Source organism: Belonocnema kinseyi, chromosome 5, assembly GCF_010883055.1.
Source record: "Belonocnema kinseyi isolate 2016_QV_RU_SX_M_011 chromosome 5, B_treatae_v1, whole genome shotgun sequence".
NCBI classification, from domain to species: Eukaryota; Metazoa; Arthropoda; class Insecta; order Hymenoptera; family Cynipidae; genus Belonocnema; species Belonocnema kinseyi.
Window position 1 is genome coordinate 69,263,799 of NC_046661.1, and position 8,087 is coordinate 69,271,885.

General features: G+C 32.9%; 1 protein-coding gene across 3 annotated transcripts in view; it reads left to right on the top strand.

Annotated features, from left to right (window-relative positions):
* Positions 1 to 8,087, top strand: part of LOC117172831 — a 241,228-nt gene that overhangs the window by 99,823 nt on the left and 133,318 nt on the right. The window lies entirely within an intron of this gene.

The window sequence follows — 8,087 nt, forward strand, 5'->3', positions numbered from 1 at the left end:
CGAAGGGCTGAAAATATATCGTCAAAATCCTAACCAATTTAATTAATATATATTTCTTTGTACAGATGGACAAACACCAACGTTTACCCAAGGAAACAATTCATTGGTAACAATGTGTCACCTCTCAATATACGTATAAATATATATTACCTTGATTAGAGATCATTTGGACTCGGCAGTTGTCTCTTTGATCTAAATATACTTAAAAATTGAGTTGATACTTTTAAATCAATCTATTTAGATTATTACACTTTTCAAATATAGACAAAGAAACAATCCAAAATTTGATTCACTTTATACTGTTAATATTCAAAACATTCGTTTGAATAAGAACTTACTCTACAAGAATTGCTTTCAAAATATTGACTGATTAAAGGGCACACTCATTAAAGCAAGTGAATTGAGCTTATTGAATAAAACAAATGTATTAGTGTCAACCTTTTGAGTTAAGAAGATTAATTTCTTGAATGGTAACAAAATTTTTTTGAGTGATGCATTTGAGGTGTTTGATTCTTTAAATTAATAAAAGACATGTTTTTGAATTAAACACGGATTACTATTTTGCAGAAATGATTTCCTGATACTCAATAATGGACTCAAGCGAAAATGGTTGAAAAAGTAATTAAATTCAAAAACATCAATTCAGTAAGATATGATATCTCAAGAATAGGACTTCCTTAGTAGGAATTTCTTGAATAAATCTAATATGCAAATGAATTCATATAAACTTGTGTTAACTAGAATACAGATTTTCTAACAGCAAACGCATTAAATTGGTTCATATTGTTTAGTATGCAAAATAAAAATTAATTATAGGAATTTTGACGTTTAGCACAAAACCATGCAGTAAAAGACTTAACCCAATTGGATACTGGCAAATACACTAGTTCAAACTTTTGAATTATCTCTAAGCAATCCAGAATTTTAATTAAAGGAAAGAGATTATAATCACCCTTTCTATTGTCGGTGTCAGTTTTTTGTTATAACCCCTAGCAGATCCAATATGGCAGCCACAATTTAGGGCTTTAAAAAAGAACAAAGGATCCCGCAAAAAATACCAACAAAAAGCATACAGTCGTTTGGAACCAAACTTTGCACATTGATAAAACAATAAAAAATATGGAACCCGTGTCTTCTTATTTCTACGGAAGCCGTTTCCTGGGGGTAGGAACCACCCCTAACAAGTCACAAGCATGTTAACCCACCTGACTCTGGGAACAATAAGTTTAGTCGCATATTTTTCTTGGAATAATGAAGTTCCGTGCCACAAGTGGGTTAACCCATCTACCTGCTAATCCACCTAAACCCAGAAATCACCCCTACGAAATCACAAGCAGAATAACCTACCTAACCCAGGGAGCAGCGAATTTAGTCGGCCACATTTCGTGAAATAATTGAATTCCACACTACAAGTGGGCTAACCTTGAAATGAAAATTTTCAATTTAGCGTATTAACCCATTAACGCCGAGATGGTATGCCATTGTCCCTTGAACATATTATCTGAGGGGTTTTCGGGGGTTCCTTTTCGATTGGCTCAGTTTTTTGTTAAACTCCTAGAAGAGCGAATATGGAAAACAGTTAGGGCTTTAAAAAAAAATGTACTATCATGATTCATTTAATATTGTAAATTTACTTAGGATTTTCCAACTTACTAAGGCAAGACTCAATATTTTCCTGCCACTTAAGGCTGGATTTGGGATTGTCCAGCTAAGCAAGAAAGTACTTGATATTTTCCAGCCAATACAGGCAAGACTTTTTATTGTCTAGCCAGTCAAGATAAGACTTTTAATCGTTCAGCCAGGCAAGGTAAAACTTACGATTGCCTAGCTAGTTAAGGCAAGACTTGGGATTGTCCAGCTAAGCAAGGAAGTACTTAATATTTTCCAGTTAATTGAGGCAAGACTTCAGATTGCCCAGCCAATCAAGGAAAGACTTTGAATTGCCCAGCCAATAAAGGCAAGACTTTGTATCGTCCAGTAACTCAAGGCAAGACTTTGAATCGCCAAATATTTATTTTTTGAAAAAATGCGTAGAACTAATAGAAATGGCGTGTGGAGTCAAATACGCATATACGTTCGAACTTTGACGTTCACGACTCTCATTGTGGACTTTTCCTGAGAAAACAAGGCTAAGGAACAAGTGGCAACATACTACTGAAGCGATTATGCATGCGCTTGAAGTCACCTTAGAAGACATTAATGACATTTAAAAAATTTGTTAACGCTTCAAAAATACCATTGAAATTACTTCATGACATTATTATGGAAAATTTAATGTATAATCCGAATTACAACAAGTTAAATGCCCATCTTGCTGTTTTTTAGTTATTGTTGCATGATACGGAAGGGATACTACGTGGATACTATTTGGATACGCTGTAGAGTATCCTTTTTGTTAGCTCGTTCCGATAGGGCTAAGTTTTAGATACACACAATATTGCCTCTAGCGAAGAGTCAAACAAGGGTCCTGAAAACATGTTGAAATACTTTAGTAAATTTTAATAATGCAAAATGTGCCATGAGCTGCTGCTAAGTTAACAAAATGCCAACATTTCGTTAGCTATTCAAATAGGCACCCACAGTATATTGCCCATGCCAGAGATATCCCCATTCTAAAACCACCATTGGTAGTACTCATTTCAACTTATGTCCCCTGCTATTGATTATTGGAGTACTATCCATTAGGTTTTCTTCATTTTTGTCTAGCCTCTCATTGCGAATGTTTTCTTACTTTCTGATATTTTGCGAGTTGCATAGATGTGTGTGTGTGTGTATGTGGATCTAGTTTTGTGATTTTCAATAGGCATATTATACAGATTATCATGACTGAGTGATGGAAAAAATAATTTTTCCAACGCCATGGACAAAATGCTATTTTACCCAATCCTCGATATGTCAAAACTCACTTTTCCCCACGTTGTTGGGAAAAATATAATCCTTGTCTAATGAAGAAGATCCTTTTTAACTAATGCTATTGAAAAACTCGTCTTTCGCTCGCCTTGAAAACTTCACATTCGTTAAAAAATATCTTTCTGCACTTGTTGAGAAATATACATTGATCAGGTGGAAAGTTTTCTTCTCAACAACCGCAGAGTCTAGCGTATCGATATCGCCTGCTGGCGCTTTTCCGGATCGCATTTATATGTTTTGAAAGTTTTATTGTATAGTTACAATATAGTATATTAGATAGATTATATAGTATCATGTGAATCTTGTCTACTCTGCTGTTGTTTTTTCTCATTTGTGAAGTTACGTTAACTACATTTGCTGTGATTTGATTGAGATATGACTGCAAATTCACCATTTCCTGATATTATTTTTCTTGAAATTCTCCTAGGGCTTCGTCGACCTCCTCCTTAATTTATTTTGTCATTTCGTCCATGCCGGAACTGAAAAATTCTTTATCAGCGTCAACGTGAGAGTTTTCACGTTATATCCATTCCATAGCAGGGCAAGAATATGCCTTCTGGAGTTTTATTAATTGGTTCGCACAATCCCTATGATATTTATACATCTAATATAGACTACTGAATCTGTTGGTTTAAAATCTTTTACATGTTTCTTTTTTGTATTTCCTTTTATTTTTTGTTTATAAGGTCCATATGCATATGTATTAGTTATAGTATTATTTACCGGAACAGCCATAAAGGTAAGGGTCAGCTTACTGTTCGCGTTTGGCATGAACAAGTCATCATTTAAATTCTGAGAAAAGCCGATGAGAGGCAATGTGTTCACTCGGGATAATGCGTACTGTACATTCTCATGCTCAAAAACGCCTTCGGGAGAGAGCGTATATTTTCAAAAGTTTATGGATTAGGGAGCGTCCATATATTATGTAATGTTGAGCGGGGTGTGGGGGAGTATAAATTTTGATTACGCCCATGTAATAGTTATATTAGAAATAGCGTTACAAGGAAGGGGGGGATATAAAATAGTTGAGAAAAATGTTAAGTAATATGTGGACGCTCCCTTATGTTCGTGACACAGAAAAAACTAAAGTGAAATTTTGTGGCATGTAAAATTTCCCGATGTTAAAGTTGACATGCTATTTGGCGAAAGTTTATTCTATGATGGAATAAAAGCTGTCGTCTGCTACGCGTCCTTAGCCGAAATGGGAAAACGGCAAAGTATAAATGAATTTGAGCTATAAATCGGGGCACCAGATTTAAAACAATCACACAAAAAACAAAAGTTAAATTTTTTTGCAGGTAAGACTTGTAACGGTTAAAGATTAAATATATTTTGGCAAAAGTTTCACCGAGGTTAGGATAAGAATTTTGATCTCGTCTACTGCGTCACGCTGAAGTGAGAAAATTTCAGTAAAACATGTATAATCAGCAACAGAAAAAATATAAAAAATTTGTTCTTACTAATATATCTCCTCCGAAATAAATCACACTATTGAAGATGAATCAGAACTTATTTTATACCATTTAGCAAAAAGCACAAAAATAACCCAATGGGCACAAAACTATGAAAATCCCAAGAACGTCTTTGGGACATTCCTAGGACGTCCTATGGTAGGCCAAGCAACGCCTCTAAGACGTCCGATGTCCTAAAGATGACCAAAAGACGTCTTAAAGACATGGACGTTCTCGGGACATCTTTTTTACTGACATTAGACGTTTTAAGATCATCCCTAGGATGACTAAAAGAAATGTTATTAAAGATGTCTTATTCATGTCGCAAAGACGTCTCTAGGACATCCTTATTTTTTTTGTCCACTGGGTAGCTGACAGATGGGAATCCCCATTTCTCTCCAATTTAATAAAGTTAAACGACGAAAGATAGCGCTGACGTCGTAAAGTTTATTTGGCAAGGTGAATTTTTGTTGCATTGAATCTTTCACCTGGAATCGATTTAAACTTTATTTTTAATTTTTTGTGGGACCATCAGTAATAAAGCCATAAATTCAAGCAAAGTTTGTAGCTATGACAACAGTTTTTTTATTATAATTATAATTAATCACCGACCACATATAGTAGACAGATATCTACACTTAAAAATAACCAGAACACCAACCACTACTTAAGAAACATTTCACATCAGTTTGAGCACACGCGTGCACGTCGCCCGGATGTCATCTTATAGAATAAAAAAGTTAAGAATTATATCATCTTTGCAATGGAGTTAGTCAAAGATATCATAAAATTTGATGTGGTGACAATTTAGTTACCCGCGAAGAATGTAGGCGGCGCGTCCGGCGAAAACTTTAAATTCTCCTTTTGCTCTTCTATCAGCGATAGCACCCATCGAAACAGTTGGCTAACACTCACCTGGATCGCCATCAGCAATTCCCGTTCTACCCCTTTATTCACTCAATTATCAAATCAAATAAATTAAAAATTTCGAAGTCGAACAACTTATTATTTCGACATCAGATAAATCAATCAAAAAAGATTTTTCCTAGTATAAAATTATTATTTTGTATATTTATTCAATTTCCACGTGCGTAGTTTAGAGTTTATTTTTCTAAGGGGAATAATAATACAATTTGTTACTAACTTTTTATATTTTATATTAATTATATATTTGAAAATCTTATTGGCGTCCTCTAACCCAAGCAAAGACGTCCCAAAAAGATAAAATTGTTTAAACAAATACGTATATTTTAGATTGTAATGGAAAGAGTGAAAAGCATATCCCATTAATCCACGATTTACACTTGTATTTATATAAGTAATACCAGTTAAGTAATAAATAGTCCTCCAATTTCTTTTCATCCATATTATCCTTAAGAAATTCCCTAATGCAAGTTTCGATCCTATTTAAGAACATATTTCTAAAATAAATAATAAATTAGTAATATTGAAACAGCAAAGTGAAAGGAATATTTTTGTCATGAATTACCTTACGGCATTTTAAATTTAATTTTTCCGATCTAATCAAATATATATTTATTTATTAAAACTGTATAGGACACCTGAATGCATTTTTTATGGGCACTTGCTGTTATGTTGATTGTTTAATATATTAACTTTCGATGGCACCTATACGTACGTTGACTGATGAAAAGGTGAAAAGTGATGAAAAATATATGAAAGGGAGCAACTCACTTAATTTATTACAAAATGTAGACTACTTACAGGCTGTATTTTATTATTTTAATAATTGTTCAGTTTAAACTCGATTCTTATATTAAAATGTTTACTTATTAGTTGACATTTTTTCTAAAACAAGTCACTAGCTTACATTTCAAGAGTTTGGATCAAAGGAATAATACTCAAGGAAAATACTTGGATCAAGGAAAATACTTGGAAATTTGCTGTCTCCGTGTGACAAGTTTCTTGCTGCCGAAACTGTTTGCCAATGTTCATTGGTTTGATACGTTTATTGTGTTATATGGGTAATTCTACACAGCAGGGTACTTTGGAGTTCATGGATTATATTATCAAAACTTCTGATTGTTTTATTATAAAACTTTGTAAATGTGTTAATTTTAGTACTCCATGAAAGACTGTAGCTTAAACAGCTATCCACACATGCCTGAGACGAATTTTGCAGTCACGCAGGACATAAATAATTAACTACTTGAACATTTTTATTCAAAAATCCTAAAGTTAGACTGAAAAGGTACAATCTTTATTATTAATATTTTAATTTTAATACAATATACACTACATATACACGCAAATATAAGTACCTTCGGATATATTTGTGAGGTTACGTCGATACGTATAAGCAGCCGTCGTTTGACAACTAGTTAAAAGATTAAGCAAGACCGGCAGAAAATGATTTACCAACTATTATATAAAATGTATATAACATTTATTTTTGTACTTTGGCCCGACATTGCTTATTCAGTTTTTGTAAAATTAAGTACAAGTTTAATTTATTTTGATTAATTTAATATTTTTGTTCCTTATTTTGCTCTAAATTTTATTCTCAACTACCCTGAAAAGCATATCGCTTCAATAAATGTATAGTATTACAATTCATTATATGTATTGGTATTGAAACACACGTATTTTCACTTTCTTGTTTTTATCATTTAAAAAGTGCGCTTCCTATAAAAAACTCCTATAAAAACTACGCGTTCCATAAAAAAATGATTAATAACGAATTTGGAGGAGCTCTTTTCAGGTGAATAAATATTACCCATTTATTTTTTTCGGAGTTTATGTCTTTTGCTCCAAAAATGCAAGGTTCTTTACTTTTAATGTTGTTTTTTTATGAATAAAACAGAAATGATGCAATACGATCAAAAAAAAAGAATTCAAAAAGTTGTTATGACAGTCTTGTTGGGGAGGGGGGACGCAACTTCATGTTCTACACAATTTTAATACGTTCTCGTTATACTCCTTAGAAACAGTTTTTCCTTTTCTTCAATGACCCAGTGTTGGACCCGGCCGCCTAGAGGTGCGTTGCCAGAAATTTGGGTGGATTTTTTACGAAATTCTGATCAAATTCTCGTATGAAATGTTCAATATTTGGTTATATTTGTTAAATAGAACTTTTAAACAAGAGGATGATTTTTTATATGATTATAGAAGTCATACGCGATTTATTAACCAGATTAGCAATTGCTAAAGTGTTAAAGAAATCTGGAAAAAACGAAAGTAAAAAATTTAAGACCTGTATTCTGCTATTTTGCATTTGTTTAGAAGGTTCAAGAATCACGCAAAATCATTAATTAGATTTTTTCAGTGGCTATTTAGATAGCTTATTCACTAGACCTTAAGTTTTCAACAGATTTGTATATAATTGTAAAACCGAAATAGGTGAAATTTTGATTTGACTAAAAAATGTGATATGGGGCGGAATGAGCCACCTCTTTCTGTGTATTAACTTTACCTCTCAGTGTAGCAGTCAATAGGTTAGGATGCAATGTTTTATATTATCAGATTGCGCAGGGTGTTAATTATCGTGTAAACGTATAAAAAACCAATCTTGTCGAGAAATATTTTCAAAAAAATTATGACAGAAGTACTATTATAGGTATGACCAAATAATATGAGTTGCTGTCAACCAGAAGACAGAGCACTGCTTTTCTGGTGTATTTCTTAAATCAATTTGTTTTAAAACTCGTAAAATGCTATAAAATAAGAAAAACATTTTTGTGGTTTAAAAATACGGCAGACGTTTAA